This window comes from Triticum urartu, chromosome 4, assembly GCF_003073215.2.
Source record: "Triticum urartu cultivar G1812 chromosome 4, Tu2.1, whole genome shotgun sequence".
Lineage (NCBI taxonomy): Eukaryota > Viridiplantae > Streptophyta > Magnoliopsida > Poales > Poaceae > Triticum > Triticum urartu.
The window spans coordinates 170,542,619-170,567,098 of record NC_053025.1 but is presented as its reverse complement, the minus strand read 5'-3'; positions in this window follow the sequence as shown (position 1 = coordinate 170,567,098).

Sequence of the window (24,480 nt, the reverse complement as noted above, 5' to 3'; positions counted from 1 at the left end):
ATAATCTTTATCAGGAACACATATAGGTGAAGTAGCAAAAGCAGGATCGGGTTTCATTTTATCTCTAAGTGATTCTTTGTTTCATTTAATTAATAACCTTTTAAGCTCATATCTATCTTTGCAGGCTAAAATAGCTAAAGAAGAATCTTTATCAAAAAGATAACCTTCAGGAATAACAGGCATATTTTCATCATCACTATCATCATCGTATTCGGTTTCATCAATTTCTCTTTCTCTAGCCCTAGCAATTTGTTCTTCAAGAAATTCACTAAGGGGCACAGTAGTATCAGGCATAGATGCAGTTTCATCATAAGTATCATGCATAGTAGAAGTGGCATCATCAATAACATGCGACATATCAGAACAAATAGCAGAAGCAGATGTAGGTCTCGCAAACTTACTCATAACAGAAGGTGAATCAAGTGCAGAGCTAGATGGCAGTTCCTTACCTCCCCTCGTAGTTGAGGGATAGATCTTGGTTTTTGGATCTCTCAAGTTCTTCATAGTGTCCAGCAGATATAAATCCCAGTGACTCAATTAATAGAGCTATGCTCCCCGGCAACGGCGCCAAAAAAAAGTCTTGATAACCCACAAGTATAGGGGATTGCAATAGCTTTCGAGGGTAGAGTATTCAACCCAAATTTATTGATTCGACACAAGGGGAGCCAAAGAATATTCTCAAGTATTAGCAGCTGAGTTGTCAATTCAACCACACCTAGAAACTTAGTATCTGCAGCAAAGTGTTTAGTAGCAAAGTAATATGATAGCGGTGGTAGCGGCAACAAAAGTAAAGACAGCAAAAGTAATGTTTTTGGTATTTTGTAGTGATTGTAACCGTAAAAGCGGGAAAGTAATTAAGCGTAAACCAGTATATGGAAAACTTGTAGGCACCGGATCAGTGATGGATAATTATGCCGGATGAGGTTCATCATGTAACAGTCATAACATAGGGTGACACAGAACTAGCTCCAGTTCGTCAATGTAATGTAGGAATGTATTCCGTATATAGTCATACGTGCTTATGGAAAAGAACTTGCATGACATCTTTTGTCCTACCCTCCCGTGGCAGCGGGGTCCTATTGGAAACTAAGGGATATTAAGGCCTCCTTTTAATAGAGAACCGGAACAAAGCATTAGCACATAGTGAATACATGAACTCCTCAAACTATGGTCATCACCGGGAGTGGTCCCGAATATTGTCACTTCGGGGTTGCCGGATCATAACACATAGTAGGTGACTATAGACTTGCAAGATAGGATCTAGAACTCACATATATTCATGAAAACATAATAGGTTCAGATCTGAAATCATGGCACTCGGGCCCTAGTGACAAGCATTAAGCATAGCAAAGTCATAGCAACATCAATCTCAGAACATAATGGATACTAGGGATCAAACCCTAACAAAACTAACTCGATTACATGATAAATCTCATCCAACCCATCACCGTCCAGCAAGCCTACGATGCAATTACTCACGCACGGCGGTGAGCATCATGAAATTGGTGATGGAGGATGGTTGATGATGACGACGGCGACGAATCCCCCTCTCCGGAGCCCCGAACGGACTCCAGATCAGCCCTCCCGAGAGGTTTTAGGGCTTGGCGGCGGCTCCGTATCGTAAAACGCGATGATTTCTTCTCTCTGATTTTTTTCTCTCCGAAAGCAAATATATAGAGTTGGAGTTGGCGTCGGAGGGTCAACAGAGGGCCCACGAGGTAGGGGGGCGCGCCCTAGGGGGGGCGCGCCCCCACCCTCGTGAGAAGGGTGTGGGCCCCCTGGTCTTCATATTTGGCGAGGATTTTTTATTATTTTTTTCTAAGACCTCCCGTGGAGTTTCAGGTCATTCCGAGAATATTTGTTTTCTGCACATAAAACAACACCATGGCAATTCTGCTGAAAACAGCGTCAGTCCGGGTTAGTTCCATTCAAATCATACAAGATAGAGTCCAAAACAAGGGCAAAAGTGTTTGGAAAAGTAGATACAACGGAGACGTAACAACAACATACAATCATACCATAGGCTAGCTTCTAGGGTTTAGCCTCTCCGATCTCGTGGTAGATCTACTCTTGTACTACCCATATCATCAATATTAATCAAGAAGGACGTAGGGTTTTACCTCCATCAAGAGGGCCCGAACCTAGGTAAAACACTATGTCCCCTGCCTCCTGTTACCATCCGCCTTAGACGCACAGTTCGGGACCCCCTACACGAGATCCGCCGGTTTTGACACCGACAACTACCTGCGAGGAATTTTTATATGACATATAAGAATTTCTGGAGCCAAGACCTACCGGAGAGGGGCCCCTGGGTGGGCACAACCCACCAGGGCGCGCCTCTCTCCTGGCGCGCCCACGTGGGTTTTCCTCACCTAGTAGCCCCGCAGACCCTGAAACCGACGCTATAAAATCCTATTTTCAGAGAAAAAATCAAGGAGAAAGAATTATCGCGATCCACGAGACGGAGCCACCGCCAAGCCCTGTTCTTCCTCGGGAGGGCAGATCTGGAGTCCGTTTGGGGCTCCGGAGAGGGGATCTTCGTTCTTCGTCATCACCAACCCTTCTCCATCGCCAATTCCATGATGCTCCCCACCGGAGTGAGTAATTCCTTCATAGGCTCGCTGGTCGATGAGGAGTTGGATGATATTCATCATGTAATCGAGTTAGTTTTGTTAGGGCTTGACCCCTAGTATCCACTATATTCTTAGATTGATGTTGCTATGACTTTGCCATGTTTACTGCTTATCACTTTGGGCCTGGGTGCCATGATTTCAGATCTGAACCATTTATGTTATCATCATTATATCCATGTTCTAGATCCGATCTTGCAAGTTATAGTCACCTACTACGTGTTATGATTCGATAACCCTGGAGTTACAATAACTGGGACTTCTTCCGGTGATTACCATAGTTTGAGGAGTTCATGTATTCACAGTGTGTTAATGCTTTGTTTTGCTTCTCTATTAAAAGGAGGCCTTAATATCCCTTAGTATCCAATATGGACCCTGTTGCCACGGGTGGGTAGGACAAAAGATGTCATGCATACTATTTACGGAATACATGCCTACATTATATCGATGAACTGGAGCTAGTGTCGTATTGCCCTACGTTATAACTGTCACATGATGAATATCATCCAACAAGTCACTGATCCAATGCCTACGAATTTATCTTATATTGTTTCTGCTAAGTTACTACTCCTATCATCACTGTTACCGTTACCGTTACTGCTGCTACTATTATCAAAACTATCATACTACTTTGTTACTGATCACTTTGCTGCAGATAATTAATCTCCAGGTGTGGTTGAATTGACAACTCAGCTGCTAATACCTTCAAATATTCTTTGGCTCCCCTTGTGTCGAATCTATAAATTTGGGTTGAATACTCTACCCTCGAAAACGTTGTTCAGTTTCTACCCTATACTTGTGGGTTATCACACACGCACTACACTACGCCGGGGACTGAGCTGCCGCCGCGGTGTAGCCTCCTAGCTGGAGTTGTCCTCTGATGACGGCGGAGTGGCTGAGCGATGACGACGGACCGGTGCCATTAGCGATTGTGGGAGAAGAAGACTAGATAAGCTACAAGGGAGGGGAAATGCCATGCAGGACTCGCCAGCCCTGAGGGTTTATATAGCAGGCCGGTAAGCATTGGGATTTTGGGGAATTTCACCGAGTCGGGCGGGAATCTTGCGCGGGAAACTGCGCGGTTGCGCGGGAACGGGCTCACCACCATTTGGCCAAAAGAATGCTTCCCTCGCGCGCTCCTCAAGCTTGCGCTCGAAGCCATCTGCGACAGCAGGGTGACAAGACGTGCGAGAGGAGGATGAAAGGACATGTACACATACGACTAATAAAAAAATTGCAATTTAATTACCTACTATACCCTCGTCCTGGTTTATAAGTAGGATCGAACTAATAAAATACGAATACATGTCATCAAAGATATATCGTCGGATTCGTATTTGAACATAGTTTCCAATTATATAATTTTATAACATGCATTAACATTTTGTTGGTTAAATTTAAGGGCAAAGTATGGCACGGAATATAAAGGGGGCTAATAGACCAAGACGGAGGTAGTAGCACACGGCTGCTCTCTATGCAGCAACGCAACTGCCGGTCGGCTTGTAGATGATCATTCCGTACGTGTTCAACGGCTATATGTGTGTGGTTTCTCGTGATTGAGGTGGCCGCTGTGCGCTCTTCTCGCATCCCGCCACACGCGCTCTGCTATCGCGTCCATCCGGGCGCTCTACCCTCCTCCCTCCACGCGTGTTGCCAGTGTTTGGGGCTGGCGCACGATCACGTACATTCATGTTATGCATGCGGTTCCGCCGGGCGCGGTGCCATGATGTAGTTACCCGCTGCAAAAACTGCCATGCGGATGCGTCGAGAATCCTGGCCGCCGGCCCCCATTTATTCTTCCAGCCATTTACCTTCATCTCTCGCGCCACACGACACAATAAGCACACCCATGACGACACATACAGAGAGGACATCCAACGGTTCCAATGGCGCTCCTCGTGGCTCCAATGGCGTTCCCAGCGGCCGTCGACGACAACGGGGGTAGTTCACCATGCATCACGTAGTGGACACCCACATGAGGTGGAAGGCCCTCTTAGTGGTGTACACGAACGAGACGGTCTCGATGGAGAGCTCCATCCAAACTACGGAGCAGTTGCTTGCTGAGAACAAGTACCAAGTGGTCGGCTTCGACCTCGAGTACATCATCGGTCGTGCCGGGCACGATGAGAAGGTTGTCGTCGCCCAGTTGTGCGTGCAACATGACGTCCTCGTCTACCACTACCACCTGGCCACAAGGCCTTGCGAGCATTTCTCCAGGTTTATCAACAGCTCCGACTACAGTTTCGCTACGGTGGACACCACCAACGATCTAAAAGCGTTCAAGGATTCGGGCTTCAAATGCCAGAATCTTGTCAGCATCCAGGACCACTACAAGGTCTGGGCAGCGACAACAACAAACAGAACTCCCTGATTGACCTCGCCTCGGCCATCATCGACCCCTACTACATGGAAGGTGAAGGATGAGAGCAAGAAGGACAAGAACACATGGCACAATGTCTGGCATGAGAGACTAGATGAACAACATGTCAAATATGCGGCCATGGCTGCGTAACAAGCTATGAGATGTACATGCGGATCGTTGACATGAGGGTGTGTCTTCTTCCTGCCCCAGACGAGGGATCAAGCCACAAAGTAGTGGTGGGAGCGTCGCAAGAAGTAGATGTGATGTGGAGCATCCCAAGATCATCCCCATGGACCTACCTACATCTCCCACGACACCACTTGGACCAATGACATGGGCACGAGCAAAGGCTATCGAAGATAAGGTGAACTCGCTCCTCTCCGAACTTCCACTTTCTATACATGAGACATGGCTACTACCTCAAGCGGAGACACTATGCGTGGTCAGGTACTTGGAGGAGAGCCACGGAGTAGCTACACCCACCGGACAAGGTGACGAGGACACCAAGCGCCAAGGTCATGAAGAAGGAAAGCCAACGAAGCTACAGCCACCGGACGACCGGTCGGGACCGGACGTCTGGAGCCTGAAGCCCCAACCGAAACCCAGCGAGCGGATGTCCGGTCCGGACCGGACGATCGGTGTCACCGCACCCGAGCCAAATCAGCGGAAGAGCGATGCCACCGGACGACCGGCGACCGGATGACCGGCCAACTCCGAAAATCCAGTGCCCACGCAACCGAGCCAGAACCAGCGGAAGTCCGGAAGCCACCGGACGTCCGGATGCCCGTGAGCCACAGGAAGACTGGTACATGTCCGTGCACAGGATTCGGGCCCAAGGCCCATGTACCCCCTCACTTCGTCCCCATTTGCACTAAGACTATAAATAGACCTCCTATTCCTCCTATCTAGGGTTAGCAAAGTAGTAGCTCATTTAGAGATAGAGCTTTGCTCATCCATTACGGATCTACTCCACGAGAGAGACCGCGGCCCCTCATCGGAGAAGATCCCCTTGGATTCAAGACCCCCTTTGGGTGGCCCCATCAAGACCTCCTTTGGAGAAGAACCGGTTACCATGTATCGTCCCTTGTTGATCGTGGATCATGTATCTCCCTTTGTGTACTTGGATCTAGCATATGTGTGATCGTTCTTGTTGGTTTGAGTGATTCTCTCGTGTTTCCCCTCGTGTTTCCCCTCGTGTTTCCCCTCGTGATTCCCCTCGTGTTCTTCGTGTTCTTCGCGGGATCCACTCATTTCATGAAAGATCGGCCATCTAGGGTTCCACCCTACATCATCTTGGTATCTAGAGCCATGTTGATCACGATTTCGGAGCCTCCCCGTTGTGTTTCTAGCCTAGTTTTTTGTTGATTTTGCCCCTAATTCAAAAATTCCCCAAAAAAATATCCCCAAATTGTTTTTTGTGATTTGTTGGTGTGATGAAATTTTGTTGGATTTGATCCGTGGATTTGCTTTGCCTTGAGTGGATCTAGCTTTCCCCTTCATCTCTACCTTTTCCATTCACTAAATCGCCCGGATTCGACGGATTTTGACCTCTCCTTGAAGAACCCTAGTTGTTCATCCCATGCCCGATTTTCACCCAGGCACCGGACATCCGTCAGCTACCGGACATTCGACGATCGGACGACCGCTCCGCCACCAGACGGCCGGCGTTCCCTGACGAAACTGAAAAATTTCAATTCGGTCCCACCACCGCTCCACCTCCGCATACGCACCCCCATACCTCTACACCATCACCACTTCCGCAACCACCATTACTTACTTGTGTCGCACTCCGATATGTTTTTTTCCATATTGTGCTTTGAGAATTTGAGTTGTGGTTCCGTGTCCTATTGTGTTTCGGCTATTTAGGTACGGTTCGACATCAACATCACCATCGCTCATCTTCGCCATGGACGCGTCATCGACAACAACCACTCCACCATTTTGACACCATACCGTAAGCAAGAAGCGGTAAACTCATCTTGGTATAGTGATACATCGTTCTTGCCATTACATTGATAGCCATCATAGCCTTACTCTTTTGTGTCGCTTACCCATCGAGACTAGCCTTTGAGTATTTCCGGCAACGTGACTTGTGCACATTAGTGATCATACTTCCCATAGCATGCATAATTATCTTTGGTGCATATCATCTCTTGTGTCACAGTGTCATTGCATACTCAATTGCTATCTTGGTTCGTGAAGCATTGCATGAGAAAAGAGCTCAAACACAAAGAGCCAAACAAGCTTTTAAGCAAAAGGGAAAGATAAGCAAAGAGCTTTTAAGCAAGAACCATAGCATCATACAACATTAAGATTGTCATACTAGATCATCTTGGATCATATCATTGGAATACCATACATAGAGCATACTTGGGACAGAAGTCGTTGCATTTTTGCTTAGTACGTTGTGCACAAGTCTTCGTATCCGCCTATTGTGCAATCGTGCTAGCGTCTCTCTAGTGTTGTGCAACAAGAGCATTTTCGTGGATTCCACATTTTTGGCTCGTCCTTGGTTGCACGACCCCATTCATGTCTTTGCATGTGTGTTTCCGTGTACCATATTTTGCTTGGTCTACGTGTTGCTTTGCAAACTTGCGAATCTTTTCCAACATTATTGAAGCGCACTAACAATTGCATCAAATTTTGTGCCACCATCCTAACCGAACTCCACCATAAGCTTTTACCTGTGTAGGTGTGAGAAACCGACAAGAATTGGTACCAATTATGCTATTTCCTTGTTCCACATTGGAGTGATCGTTGATCCACCTTCAACATCGGTCAAGGTACATTTGGTATACGTTCTTCTCTTTCTACCACTCACATATTTCCCTTGGAATGATGGATAGGCCAAGTACTTCTACCAACCCACTCTTGATGAGGACATGACTACATTGGATACGACCAAAAATATTGCATACATGCATATTTGTCAGCTGATTTCGAGTGCAAACTATTCAATAATCTATTTATGTTATCTAGAACAAAAATACTTCACACACTTTTGTGTTTTGTCTAATTGTAGGTGTATGGGACATTTGTACAATCCACATATGAAGATAAGGGAAAAGGAGAAGTTTAGGTTATGTTCAATAAGTCCTCTCACATCACTTTTGGGCCAAGAGAAGATAGAGTCCAAGTCACTCATGTTCTGGATTCAGATTCGAACTACACAGACAAACCTGACTCAAAACGCCAACAACTTTTTCATACGGACTCCGAATTGGGTGATTCTTATTTTGTTGGAAACTAGATTTCATGCTCTTTCCAACCCAATTGGATTCACCTTCAAATTCGTCCGGAGCATTGAGATATGGACGAAACAATCTGACGTTGTAGCAGAATCCGAGTCAAACTACAAGCCCAAAGGTGTTGCATCAACTCCACTTGGGCCCATGAGCCTTGTACGACCTAGGGTTAGTTTTAGGTTGCCTTGGGACGTCCTCCCACCTCCCATCCATCTAGTAGCTTTTTCCTTGGGGATTTGTTTAGTTAAAAGTTAGCCATTGCAACTTCATGTACCTCGTTTGTGTCCAATGACCAGACCAAGACCGCTTTTGGATCCCCACCTTTATCAATACTTCATCTATATTCGCAATATTCAGATTGCATTATCATATTTTTGCTTGTTCTTCGATTGCATGCAGGAATAGACCTTCGTGGTCAGGCTGATCGTGCTTCCAGCATCGTCAGTAACCTCGAGAGATTGGTTTAGCTATTGCTAAGGCGCAACGTCGTGCACGTTTGTAGTCGGATCGTCAAAGTCGTCTCCACCAAATCGATAGTTATCATCTCATCGAAAGATCGGGACCCTCGCCTCTATCAACTCTTCATCGGGCAAGACGACGACATGAACTCCTACGTCACAAAGAGTCACCTCTTTGGTGCACAATGTGCTTTGCATTAATAGCAACAAGCAATGAGAGAACGCATCGACAACCTCATTACCGACTTGCGACTCTCCAAGCAACACACGAGAGATTACTTCGACCACAAGCTCAGCGACCACAAGAAAGCGAATGACGCAAGAATGGACGAGATTCATGCTTTGTTGCCCAACCGCTCTTCTTCCACTTCGTCCTCATCAAGACGAAGCTGCTCACGTCGACACTCCGACTACACCATTTCCGGCTCAAGTACACCGACATCGAACACTCTTCGTCGTGCCGCACGCCAAGATCGTCAAGCCAACCGCAACCCTCTACACGACAACCACTCTCAAGAACAATGACATCGTCAAAACCAAGCTACCTTTGCGCAAGCACGAGAACGACAATGACAACGCCAACACGAAGAGGAAGAACAGGAGCGTCTACACCAAGAAGCACAAGATGCTGAGGCACAACGTCAAGAGCAACAATTGGAGAAGCTCAAGCACTTGGGGCGCAACAAGCCCTCCGGGAATCAAGTCGAGCCGTAGCCAACCGAGGCCGACAAGCTCGTGAACATCGAGAAGCACTTCGTGAAGAAGTTCAAGAACGAATATACCAAGCTCGCGTGCATCGTCAAGCTCGACAAGTTCCTCCACAAGCTCGCCAAGAACATCAAGTTCAACAAGAGCAAGAAGACAATGGAAATCCTCCATGGCAAGAGCAAGTTGTGAGAGACGATCCTCCTCGTCAAGGACGTCATCATCCCTGACTCGAACACAATGAAGAGCAACTCTACGGCAAGCTAAAGTTCACCATGCCCAAGTTCAATGGAAGCAATGATCCCGAAGAGTACCTTTCATGGGCATTGAAGGTCAACAAAATCTTCATCTTGCACAACTATGAAGAAGAGAATAAGATCGTGATGGCATCCCTTGAGTTCCAAGACTATGTCCTCATTTGGTGGGAACAAGTCATTGAGCGTCGAGAGGCAAAAGGTGAACCACCAATCACTACTTGAGCGCAAATGAAGGATGTCATCAGAGCATGCTTCGTGCCTACCTACTACAACCGCGACCTTTTCAAGAAACTCCAACTACTCAAGCAAGGAACCAAGAGCATTGAAGAGTACTACAAGGAAATGGAGATTGCAATGATACGAGCCAATGTCATGGAAGATGATGAGCAAACTATGGCACGTTTCTTGAATTAACTCAATCATCCCATCAAGAAGATCGCCGACTTCCAACCATACTCGAACCTCATCGAGCTAGTGCATCAAGCTACCAAAGCGAAACATCAAGTGTAAGACGAATTCAAGTATGCCAAGTTCTCATCCAAGTCCTATGCTTTCTCCAACACCCAAGCTTCAATGACTCCAACACCTTCTACATCAACCATGCCTTCTACAAGCAACAACGACAAGTCGAGTTATAAGAAAGCTTCGACAACTCCAAGTCATCCCCCTACTATGAGCAACTTCAAGCCGAGAGCTTCATCATCATCTACCCCAACCGATGAGACTGTTAAGACAAGTTCCTTCAAATGCTTCACATGCGGAGGCCGAGGCCACAAGTCCTTTGAGTGTACCAACAAGCGGACCATGAACCTCAACGATGATGGTACATACGACTCCATGAGTGAAGGAGAAACAGAAGCACTTGAGCAAGTCGCCATGCACCGGCAAGTGAACGATGAAGAGGAACAAGTCTTTTGTGATAAAGATTCAAGTCCCGCTCTCGTTGTCTCCAAGGTCTTGACCCTTCAACATCACCAAGAAGAAGACCAAAGATGCCACATATTCCATACCAAGGCCGGCATCAATGGAAGGTCCGTCAAGGTCATCATCGATGGAGGGAGTTGTCATAACTTAGCAAGTGAAGAACTTTGCTCCAAGCTCCAATTGCCCAAGACGAAGCACCAACATCCCTACAAAGTCCAATGGCTAAGCGACTCTGGCACTATTCAAGTCGATCATAGAGTGCAAGTCCCCTTCAAAATCGAAGCTTACGAAGACACTTTGGAGTGTGATGTCGTTCCAATGATTGTTTGCCACATTCTTCTTGGTTGACCATGGAAATTTGATAGAGGTGTCATCCACAACGGCCGAACGAACCACTACATCTTCAAGATGAAAGGAAAGGAGTACGTACTTCGCCTTATGTCTCCAAGCCAAGTGATCGCCGACAAGCAAGCCACCCATCATGGAGAGAATAGTGAGAGAGCAAACCACCAAAAAGAGAGTGAGCGCCACAAGCCCAAATTGATTGCCTCCACGATGAGCGAAAAGAAGACCTTAGTTCTATTTGCCACCAAAAGTGAGATAAGAGGAGTGTATGAGAACCCATCTAGAGTCCTACGCTATGTCCTTTTGTGCAAGGACAACGCACCAAAAGCTAACACCTCTTTGATAGAGGCAAAGGTGTCCCGTCTTTCGATGAGATGGTGGCTATCGTTTTGGAGGAAGTCGACTTTGATGATCCGACTACGAACGTGCGAGGACGTCGCACCTTAGCAATCGCTAAACCAACTCCGAGAGGTTATTGACCACGCCGGAGCACGATCAACCTGACCACGAAGGTCTGTTTCCTACAGGCAAATGAAGAACTAGCAATAAACTAAGACTGCAATCTGGATATTGCGAATATAAGAGGAAAGCTTTATTGATCAAAGGTGGGGTTCTGTGACGCCTTTGTCTGGTCGTTGAACACAAACGAAGTATGCGAAGTTGCAGCTATGGCGAACTTCAATCTAAACAAAACCCAAAGTCTAAATGATGCCCTAAGGGCTGTATATATGGAGGAGAGAGGGGGAATTTCGTGGCCCTTGGAGGAGGGGTCCGAAACCAACCCTAACTCTTGTTTCCCCACACATACGGACTCTAAAAAAAGCCTATAATCAACTATTTCGAAATTACATGGGACTAGCCCAAAAATAAGGTGACGCAGCACCTAGGATAGCCTCTCGACGAAATTTATGAAGTGGCATCTTGTATATTTCGTCCAAGGCTTCATGCACTCATTATGGTGGCTTCAAAGTCCTAGAATCATCACTTGTAACTCCGTTCTTATTCCCCTTGCGCATGCCATCATCTCCATGCTTGAACTTGCTCCAAGGTTCATCTTTCTTGTCCAAGCTAGGCCCTTCATTTGTAAGAAACACAAATGTATCCAATTTAGGCAGCATCATATTCTCATGAACATTAGAATCATTACCAAGAAACGAAAGTACCTGATAATTTAATTGGCGTGCGCGAGCTCTAGTAATTGGTCCAGTATGTATAGCAGCAGGGGTTGTGGGTGTAACAATGGTATTGATGTCCTCATCACTCTCACACTCTACCTTTAGTGTTTTCTTCTCTTTTGCAGGAATTCCAAGATGTTTTCCCCAACGAGCTACCTCCGGGACTACCTCCACTACGAGGCATCGAGCACCACATCGACCTCATCCCCGGAGCACCACTTCTGAACAAAGCTCCCTACCACGTCAACCCCGAAGAAACCAAAGAAATACAAAGGCAAGTAAAGCATCTCATAGACCATGGACATGTGCATGAAAGTTTGAGTCCTTGTGCCATTCCGGTCATTCTTGTGCCGAAACGAGACGGTAGCTTTCGCATGTGTTCCGATTGTAGACCCATCAATGCTATCATCGTTCGCTATAGGTACCCCATTCCACGCCTTGATGATATGCTAGATGAACTTAGCGGTGCCACTATTTTTTTCCAAAATTGATCTTAAAAGTGGTTACTATCAAATCCGCATACAAGAGGGTGATGAATGGAAAACCGCTTTCAAAACAAAGTTTGGTTTGTATGAGTGGTTAGTCATGCCTATGGGTTTATCGGAAGCACCGGGTACTTTCATGCGTCTTATGAATTATGTGTTTCGCCCTTACATTGGTGAGTCTGTTGTGGTCTACTTTTATGGTATCCTTGTTTATAGCAAATCTCTCAAAGATCATGTCACCCATGTTCGAACCATTTTGCAAACTCTTCAAAAAGAGCGTCTCTATGCTAACATGGAAAAGTGCCTTTTTGGCGTTGATAAGCTCATTTTCTTGGGTTTTGTTGTTTCCTCTAAGGGTGTTCATGTTGATGACTCTAAGATCAATGCTATCAAAACTTGGCCACAACCAACCAACTTGCATCAAGTGTGTAGCTTCCTCGGTTTAGCCAGTTTCTACCGTTGATTTGTGAAGGACTTCCGCACCATTGCTTCAGCTTTGCATGCTTTGAGCAAGAAAAATGCGCCTTTTGTTTGGGGACCATCCCAAGATACCGCTTTCAATGAGCTTAAGAATTTGCTTACTCGTACTCCCGTGCTTGCTTTACCCAATTTTGACAAACCTTTTGAGATTCATTCTGATGCTAGTGGTAATGGCATAGGAGGTGTGTTAATGCAAGAGAAGCAACCCATAGCTTACTTTAGTGAGAAACTTTCCGAAGCGCAACTCAATTACCCCATGTATGATAAAGAGTTATATGCTTTAGTGCGAGTTTTGCATGAATGGGAACATTTCTTCGCCCTCATGAATTTATCATTCATACCGATCATGAAACGCTTAAATACCTTAAGGGTCAAACTAAATTGAACAAGCGTCATGCTAAGTGGAGTGAATTAATTGAGTATTTTACTTATGTCATCAAGTACATCAAAGGTGAGGAAAATGTTGTGGCAGACACTCTTTCCTGCATATGCATGCTTGTTACTCAACTTGAATTGGATGTCATTGGCTTTGAGCACATAAAAGACTTGTATGCGCATGATCCTACTTTTGCTACTCCTTATGCCAAGTGTTCGATGCATACCTCTTGGGAACGTTATTACATCAAAGATGGATATCTTATGAGAGCTAACAAACTTTGCATCCCCGAGTCTTCTCTTCATTTGTTGCTTTTGTAGGAAATCTCATGGAGGAGGACTAATGGGACATTTTGGAAGCGACAAGACTTTCGCTACGCTCTCCAAGAACTTCTATTGGCCCAAGATGTTTCGCGACATCAACCGCTTCACAAACCGATGTTCTACATGTCGCAAAGCTAAGTCTAAAGCTCAATCCCATGGCCTTTATATGCCTCTCCCAATTCCATATCAACCATGGGAAGATATTAGCATGGATTTTGTACTTGGATTGACTAGAACTAGAAATGGAAAGGATTCGGTATTTGTTGTTGTGGACCAATTCTCTAAGATGGCACATTTCATTCCTTGCAACAAGATAGACGATGCTTCACATGTTGCCAATCTCTTTTGTAGGGAAATATTGCGTCTACATGGAGTGCCAAAGACAATTGTCTCAGACCGCGACGTCAAGTTCATAAGCTACTTTTGGAAGACCCTATGCGCCAAGCTCGGAATCAAGCTACTCTTCTCCATGGCGTACCATGCACAAACCGACGGGCAAACGGAGGTGACCAACCTCACACTCTCCACTCTACTTCGCGTGCTCATAAAGAAGAACATCAAGGAGTGGGAGGAGTGTCTACCTATCGCCGAGTTCGCCTACAACCGCGCAAGCCATTCAACTACGGCAAGTCCCCTTTCGAGGTCGTCTACGGATTCAACCCATTGTCACCATTGGACATTCTTCCTCTACCACTATAAGAGCGCATTAATATGGACGCAACTGCATGTGTGAACCATCTCAAGAAGGTGCATGAAGTTACAAGGCACACCATCAAGCGCCAAGTACAACGACTTGCGACCAAGCCCAACATCAACAAGCAACCCATGGTATTCAACATTGGTGATCTTGTGTGGCTACACCTTCGCAAGGACCACTTCCCCATCGAACACAAGTCCAAACTTCTACCACGAGCGGATGGACCCTTCAAGGTGCTTGCACGCTACAACAACAATGCTTACAAGGATCTACCTCTCGCGCGGCAAGTACAACGTGAGCGACATCTTCAATGTCAAGGATCTATCGCCCTACCATGGTGATGAAGAATTCGATCCGAGGTCGGATCTTTCCCAAGGGAGGGGAGATGATGCGGAGCATCCCAAGATCATCCCCATGGACCTACCTACGTCTCCCACGAAACCACTTGGACCAATGACAAGGGCATGAGCAAAGGCTATCAAAGATAAGGTGAACTCGCTCCTCTCCAAACTTCCACTTTCTATACATGAGACATGGCTACTACCTCAAGCGGAGACACTATGCATGGTCAGGTACTTGGAGGAGAGCCACGGAGCAGCTACACCCACCGGACAAGGCGACGAGGACACCAAGCACCAAGGTCATGAAGAAGGAAAGCCAACGAAGCTACAGCCACTGAACGACCGGTCGGGACCGGACAGCCGGAGCCTGAAGCCCCAGCCAAACCCCAACGAGCAGACGTCCGGTCCGGACCGAACGACCGTTGTCACCGCACTCGAGCCAAATCATTGGAAGACTGACGCCACCGGACGACCGTCGACCGAACGACCGGCCAACTCCGGAAATCCGGTGCCCACGCAACCGAGCCAGAACCAGCGGAAGTCCGGAAGACACCGGACGTCCGGACGCCCATGAGCCACCAGACGACCGGTCCCCAGCGGATGTCCGGTACCTGTCTGCGCACAAGATTCGGGCCCGAGGCCCATGTACCCCCTCACGTCGTCCCCATTTGCACTAAGACTATAAATAGACCTCCTATTCCTCCTAGCTAGGGTTAGCGAAGTAGTAGCTCATTTAGAGATAGAGCTTTGCTCATCCATTACAGATCTACTCCATGAGAGAGACCATGGCCCCTCTTCAGAGAAGATCCCCTTGGATTTAAGACCCCCTTTTGGGTGGCCCCATCAAGACCTCCTTTGGAGAAGAACCGGTTACCGTGTATCGTCCCTTGTTGATCGTGGATCATGTATCTCCCTTTGTGTACTTGGATCTAGCATATGTGTGATCGTTCTTGTTGGTTTGAGTGACTCTCTCGTGTTTCCCCTCATGATTCCCCTCGTGTTCTTCGCGGGATCCGCTCCTTTCGTGAAAGATCGGCCATCTAGGGTTCCACCCTACATCAAGATGACTAGACGATCGTTTCTCCGTTATTCTTTTGTAGACAGAGAAAATCACACGGCTTATTAGCAGCAATCGTTTGTGTTATTATTAGTCTTCGCACACATTTTTTATTACGGACCTGTTTGCCGCGTATCACAGACAGCTTGTTCAGTTGAACCATTTCTATTGTGTTGCCTAATCACACATAGTTCATTCTAGTGAACTGTATGCCGTATATCGCACACACCTTGATCTGGCTGGCTGTTTCTATTGTGCTCCCTAATCACACACAGTTCATCCTAATGAACTATATGCCGTATATCGCACACACCCTCATCTGGGTGCCAGGGCATGTTGTTCTTCCTCATCGCAAATAGTTCTTCTGGATTAACCGTTTGCCACGCATCGCACACACAACTCTAATATGAACCGTGTTGCATATTTTTTGACGGTTTTATTAGAGCACCATTTGTGATTAATGCATCGCACACAGTTTCGTCAAAGGGTCTCTAATCGTAGTGTCACGTTAGCAGCATCCTGCAGTAGTGAGCCATGCGTGGCGAGGGCCGCCCCGCACGTCCGACCAGTGCAGCTGCTGCCCCTGACATGGGCGACGGGCTGCGCATTTGTGTCGACATCCCAGCCCTCAACAGGGCTGCTTCTCAAGACCTCTTCTAGCCATTGCGTGTCGACCAGAGTGGGGTCTTCCCCTGCAACAACATCTGCATGCCCTTTGACCTGCTCAACGCGGGTGCCACATACCAGTGGTTCGTGCAGCTCATGCTGGCGTCTCATGAGGCCCGGCGCCTGGCGTTGGCGCCTCGCGAGCCCCCCAAGCCCCAGGGGCCGCCTGGCTCTTGAGGAGCGGACCTCGGCAACATGCTTCATCAACGTCCTCGACGCTCTTGCAGCAGCATTGCCAGGTGACCTTTTGTGATGAGGACATCAATACCATTGTTACACCCACAGCCCCTACTGTTACATATACTGGACCAATTACTAGAGCTCGCGCACGCCAATTAAATTACCAGGTACTTTCGTTTCTTGGTAATGATTCTAATGTTCATGAGATTATGATGCTGCCTAAATTGGATACATTTGTTTTGCTTTCAAATGAAGGGCCTAGCTTGGAGAAGGATGAACATTGGAGCAAGAACACGCATGAAGTTGATGGCATGCGCAAGGGGATCAAGAATGGAGTTACAAGTGATGATTTCAGGGACTTTGAAGCCGCCATAAGGAGTGCATGAAGCCATGGACGAAATATACAAGATGCCACTTCATAATATTCGTCCATAGGCTATTCTAGGTGCTGCGTCACCTTATTAATGGGCCAGGCCCATGTAATTTCGAAATACTTAAGTATAGGCTATTTTTAGAGTCCGTATGTGTGGGGAAACAAGAGTTAGGGTTGGTTTCGGACCCCACCCTCAAGGGCCACGAAATTCCCCTCTCTTCCTCCATATATACAGCCCTTAGGGCGTCGTTTAGACTTTGGGTTTTGTTTAGATTAAAAGTTCGCCATAGCTGCAACTTCGCGTACTTCGTTTGTGTCCAACGACCAGACCAAGACGTCACAGAACCCCACCTTGATCAATAAAGCTTTCATCTTATATTCGCAATATCCAGATTGCAATCTCAGTTTCTTGCTTGTTCTTCGTTTGCTCGCAGGAAACAGGCCCTCGTGGTCAGGTTGATCGTGCTCCGGCGTGGTCAATAACCCCTCGGAAGTTGGTTTAGCGATTGCTAAGGCGCGACGTCTCGCACGTTCGTAGTCGGATCGTCAAGGTCGACTCCCACAGAAAACGATAGCCACCATCTCATCGAAACATCGGGACACCTTTGCCTCTATCATTTTGGTTTGTTCAATTGAGGGCACCCCACGGGCTGCATTATCCTCAGGCTAGTAGGGGTCACCCTTGTAGCTCCATCGTTTTTCTCATGTATCAAAAACTAGCTATGATTTTATGAGTTGCTATGTCCGTTAACTGTGTGCTTGAGACCATGCTACCTCCGGAGGCATCGCCCCACGAGCCCCACGTGTTGGCAGCTCTCCTGCTGAGCATCCCATGAGAGGGGGCTATTGGCATGGAGTCTGTGCTTGGGTTCGTCCCTGCAGCATTGGTAAACCTAAGAGATCGAGCTCTGGCTCATGGGCCGACCCCATGCACGTCACCTCATGAGGTCCTTAGTGCCTTTTCTTCTCACAGAACAATCATGAGTAGATCAGCAAGCGCGCATCGCCCCTTGTGTCTCATAATCTCTCAGTGCATAGGAGCTTCAGGAGACAGGCACTCGAGTGGCACCTCGGCCATGCACCACCACCTCAGGAGGGTCGACCCCGATTAGGCAACGGGTTGGTCCACAAGAAGCTAAGTACAGCCATCTCGTACGCAATAGTTACTGCCGGGCGAGGTCCCTCCCCTCACAACTATCACAAGGCGAGCTATTTCTTTTCCGAGCAAGTCACTTGCATGTTAAAAGGGGAGTTCTTGAGCATCGCGCCTCAAGAGCTCCTATTGGCTCTCGATCCCTCATTGCCTAGCCTTGTCCGAGGCATCGCAACCTGACATACCAGCGGCGGTTGAGCCTTGCTCAAGGACCGGGACCTGATGACGTAGAGCATTTTGGCAAGCAAGGAAAAGAATGGCAAACCTTGCGAGGGGGCATGGGCAGAGGGGCACAGCCCGGCTGCATCAGCTTCGCTTGAAACGGAAAGAACATTGATCCCCTCATGCATCCCTCCCGGGACTTGTATTGACTCATTGCAGAGTAAGGACGCACAAGGAATCAAGCCCTAAGGAAGCGCGCCCTCATGACGCAGGAATTCCTTGCAGGCCATGGATGCCCTGCTCTGCACCTAAAGCTAAGTCGTCCCCTCTGTGCCTTACGCGAGCCTGATAACCCACAAGTATAGGGGCTCGCAACAGCTTTTGAGGGTAAAGTATTCAACCCAAATTTATTGATTCGACACAAGGGGAGCCAAAGAATATTCTTGAGTATTAGAAGCTGGGTTGTCAATTCAACCACACCTGAAAGACTTAATAACTGCAGCAAAGTATTTAGCAAAGTTGTATGGAAGTAGCGATAATGGTGGCAATAGTAACAGTAGCAGTTTTGTAGCAATTGTAACAGTAGCAACGGAAAAGTAAAGTAGAAAAGATCAATATGTGAAAAGCTCGTTGGCAATGGATCAATGATGGATAATTATGTCGGATGGCATTCCACATGCAAAGGTTATAACATAGGGTGACACAGAACTAGCTCCAGTTCATCAATGTAATGTAGGCATGTATTCCGAATATAGTCATACGTGCTTATGGAAAAGAATTTGCATGACATCTTTTGTCCTACACCCCCATGGCAGCGGGGTCCTATTGGAAACTAAGGGATATCAAGGTTGTAACACCCACGATACGGCTATATCTCCCACGTGTCGGAGCACGACTTAGAGGCATAACCGCATAGTAGGCATGTTGCAAGAGGGGTAATCTTTACACATCCCATGTGCTGAATAAGAAAGGGATAAAGAGTTGGCTTACAATCGCCACTTCACACAATACATAAATATAGCATTACATCATCCAGAATACAATCAAGGTCCGACTACGGAACCAACATAAATAAAGACAACCCCAAATGCATAGATCCCTGATCGCCCCAACTGGGCTCCTCTACTGATCGTCCGGAAAGGAAACATAGTAATGTCTTGAATCCTCTCCGAACTCCCAGTTGACTTCGGTCACGTTCCCTGCACTGGCATCGTCGGCACCTGCATCTAGTTTTTGGAAGTAATCTGTGAGTCACGGGGACTCAGCAATCTCACACCCTCGCGATCAAGACTATTTAAGCTTATGGGTAGGAAAAGGTAGTGAGGTGGAGCTGCAGCAAGCACTAGCATATATGGTGGCTAACTTACGCAAATGAGAGCGAGAAGAGAAGCAAAGCACGGTCGAGAAGCTATAATGATCAAGAAGTGATCCTGAAACTACTTACGTTCAAACATAACACAAGAACCGTGTTCACTTCCTGGACTCCGCCGAGAAGAGACCATCACGGCTACGCACGCGGTTGATGCATTTTAAATTAAGTTAAGTGTCAAGTTCTATACAGCGGGACATTAACAAATTCCCATCTGCCCATAACCGCGGGCACGGCTTTCGAAAGTTCAAAACCATGCAGGGTGCCCCAACTTAGCCCATCACAAGCTCTCACAGTCAACGAAGGATATTCCTTCTCCCAGGACGACCCGATCAGACTCGGAATCCCGGTTACAAGACACCTGACAATGGTATAACAAGACCAGCAAAGCCGCCCGATGTGCCGACAAATCCCGATAGGAGTCGCACGTATCTCGTTCTCAGGGCACACCAGATAGGTCAACCTATGAGTAAAAACCAACCCTCGAGTTGCCCCGAGGTGGCCCCACAGGCTGCCCGTTTCGGACCAACACTCAGAGGAGCACTGGCCCGGGGGGTTTAAAATAAAGATGACCCTTGAGTCCGTGGAACCCAAGGGAAAAAGGCTTAGGTGGAAAATGTAAAACCAAGGTTGGGCCTTGCTGGAGCAGTTTTATTCAAGGCGAACTGTCAAGGGGTTCCCATTATAACCCAACCGCATAAGGAACGCAAAATCAAGGAACATAACACTGGTATGACGGAAACTAGGGCGGCAAGAGTGGAACAAAACACCAGGCATAAGGCCGAGCCTTCCACTCTTTACCAAGTATATAGAAGCATTAAAGTAAACAAGATATAATAATAATGATATCCCAGTAAAAACATGTTCCAGCAAAGAACAAACTCCATCTTCACCTGCAACTAGCAATGCTATAAGAGGGGCTGAGCAAAGCGGTAACATAACCAAAAAACGGTTTGCTAGGAAAGGTGGGTTAGAGGCTTGACATGGCAATATGGGAGGCATGATATAGCAAGTGGTAGGCATCGCAGCATAGCAATAGAGCGAACAACTAGCAAGCAAAGATAGAAGTGTTGGAAATATGCCCTAGAGGCAATAATAAAATGATTATTATTATATTTCCTTGTTCATGATAATTGTCTATTATTCATGCTATAATTGTGTTATCCGGAAATCATAATACATGTGTGAATACATAGACCATAACATGTCCCTAGTGAGCCTCTAGTTAACTAGCTCGTTGATCAACAGATAGTCATGGTTTCATGACTATGGATACTGGATGTCATTGATAATGGGATCACATCATTAGGAGAATGATGTGATGGACAAGACCCAATCCTAAGCATAGCACAAGATCGTGTAGTTCGTTTGCTAGAGCTTTTCCAATGTCAAGTATCATTTCCTTAGACCATGAGATCATGTAACTCCCAAATGCCGTAAGAGTGCTTTGGGTGTACCAAACGTCACAACATAACTGGGTGACTATAAAGGTATACTACATGTATCCCCAAAAGTATCTGTTGGGTTGACACGGATCGAGACTGGAATTTATCACTCCGTATGACGGAGAGGTATCTCTGGGCCCACACAGTAATGCATCATCATAATGAGCTCAATGTGACCAAGTGTTTGGTTAAGGGATCATGCATTATGGTACGAGTAAAGTGACTTGCCGGTAACGAGATTGAACGAGGTATTGGGATACCGATGATCGAATCTCGGGCAAGTAACGTACCGATTGACAAAGGGAATTGAATACGGGATTGATTGAATCCTCGACATCGTGGTTCATCCAATGAGATCATCGTGGAACATGTGGGAGCCAACATGGGTATCCAGATACCGTTGTTGGTTATTGATCGGAGAGTCGTCTCGGTCATGTCTGCGTGTCTCCCGAACCCGTAGGGTCTACACACTTAAGGTTCGGTGATGCTAGGGTTGTAGACATATTAGTATGCGGTAACCCGAAAGTTGTTCGGAGTCTCGGATGAGATCCCGGACGTCACGAGGAGTTCCGGAATGGTCCGAAGGTGAAGATTTATATATAGGAAGTCCAGTTTCAGCCATCGGGAAAGTTTCGGGGGTAATCGGTATTGTACCGGGACCACCGGAAGGGTCCCGGGGGTCCACCGGGTGGGGCCACCTATCCCGGAGGGCCCCATGGGCTGAAGTGGGAGGGGAACCAGCCCCTGGTGGGCTGGTGCACCCCCCATGGGCCTCCCTCTGCGCCTAGGGTTGGAAACCCTAGGGGTGGGGGCGCCCCACCTGACTTGGGGGGCAAGTCCCCCCTTGGCCGCCACCCCCCCTTGGAGATGGGATCTCCTAGGGCCGGCGCCCCCCCCCCCTAGGGGCCCTATATATAGTGGGGGGGTGACGACAGCCGCACCCAAGTCCCTGGCGCCTCACTCTCCCCTCGTAACACCTCCCTCTCGTTGGAGCTTGGCGAAGCCCTGCCGAGATCACCTCTGCTTCCACCACCACGCCGTCGTGCTGCTGGATCTCCATCAGCCTCTCCTTCCCCTTGCTGGATCAAGAAGGAGGAGACGTCTTCCCCAACCGTACGTGTGTTGAACGCGGAGGTGCCGTCCGTTCGGCGCTCGGTCATCGGTGATTTGGATCACGACGAGTACGACTCCATCAACCCCGTTCTTTTGAACGCTTCCGCTCGCGATCTACAAGGGTATGTAGATGCACTCCCCTCTCCCTCGTTGCTAGATGACTCCATAGATTGATCTTGGTGATGCGTAGAAAATTTTAAAATTCTGCTACGTTCCCCTACAAGAAGTGATTTCGAGGGTATGGTCATCTTGCCTGCAAAGCTCTCCGAGTTGACGAAAACTTGATCCTCGTAAGTGTACTCAACGGGTTCCTCGATCACGAACTCGTCTCCTGGCTCTACCCAAGGCAAGCACACAAGCAAAAGACCAACAATCAATCACGGTGCAATGTGCAAGCAACATGATGCTAAACATGACATGACATGCGGGATGTGATATGCAATGCATATGCATGCTTTGGAAGGGAAAGATTGAACCAGGCCTCAACTTGACAAACCAAGTGTGCTGCTGGAAAAATGAGTTGATTTCAGTCGAAATCGATATAAAGATCACCGAAATCGGATGCACGGTTTGCAAATGGCAAGCAAAACAAGAATGGCACAATTCTGCGATTAACAGCATGATGCCATCTAGAATGCAACAAGAAACTAAGCTACTGCACTCCAACATAGCAAAAAAGCACATGATAGTGATCTACTCAAGATGCTTGACAAAATATGAACACTGAGCTACGGCTAAATCACACAAGAGGATGTTCAAACAAGCATGGTAAAAGTGCAAAAGATATCAGCATCACAGACTTAGTGAAAATAACAACATGCCAGGAATTAACATCAGGAAGCAATGTTTAGAGCAAGATAAAAAATGCTACAGGAACATAACATAGCAAACAAAGGCATGGCATGAATCGACTCAAAGCATAGAACAAAAGTCCCTTACTGACAATAAGCCAAAAGGGCACAGAAAATATGATGGCGCCCATATAAACATAGCAAGTTTCGTTAACAGATTCAGACTTAGCAGAAAACTGACATGGCATAAACAGAATTATGAAGGCATCTTTGCGAGCTCGATCCACTCAACACAAGGCATGCATGAGAAGATAAGCATAGCATTAGCAATATGGCATGTTCAAGAAGCTAACCAAAGCAAGAACAAACTCATAGCATGCATGGATCCACTACAACAACCTTGGCAAAATTGATTAACACGTAAACAATCTGCTAGGAACATTTTATAGCAAAAGTAGAGCAAGATTGAGTCATGCTAGGGCACTCCATAAATGCAAACAGGGGCATGGATGGATAGAGCATGACCATGTTTCCAAATCATCCTTACTGAACATACTCAAAAGAAGCATGGATCTCACTGTAGCAACATGAACACATGACATAAAAATAACAGCAGGGAAATGACTTAGTGAAATTCTAAGTCCCTGAAATCAGCAATATCACGAGAGTTACTTTGCATTCTTGTATTAGTCACCGCAATGATCACAAAAATACATGGAATACAACCCTGTAAAGATGGCATGGCATAGCCCAAAACACATGTAGAGCTCATGCCCATATGCAGCACACAACAATTGTGGCAAAAATGACAAATGCTCATAATCTGCTAAGTAACAGGAACTAACATTTTATAGCACTCTTGAATCAACGATTTGGGCATCAATATTGACTCAAACAAGCATGTCACAATGGAACAAAATGAAGAGCACATCATGATGAACATTTTGATATATCATGCATGCAAAATGGATCTACGGATGGGGAGTTATGGCATGTTGAACAGGGCTTCAGAATGCAAAAATAGAAAGACTTAGAGGAAATTTCGGGTCAACCCTCGTTTGGATCTAGATCTGGGAGCTCGTGGATCGAGGATGGCCGGGCCACTTGCCGGAGTTCTGGCCGGAGAAGATGGCCGGAGCTACGGCAGGACGCCGGAAAGGAGGCGCGGCGCGGGGACGCGACCGAACTCAAGTGGGAGTTCGACGAGGATTCAGGACGTTACTATGTTTCCTTTCCGGACGATCAGTAGAGGAGCCCAGTTGGGGCGATCGGGGATCTATGCATTTGGGGTTGTCTTTATTTATGTTGGTTCCGTAGTCGTACCTTGATTGTATTCTAGATGATGTAATGCTATATTTATGTATTGTG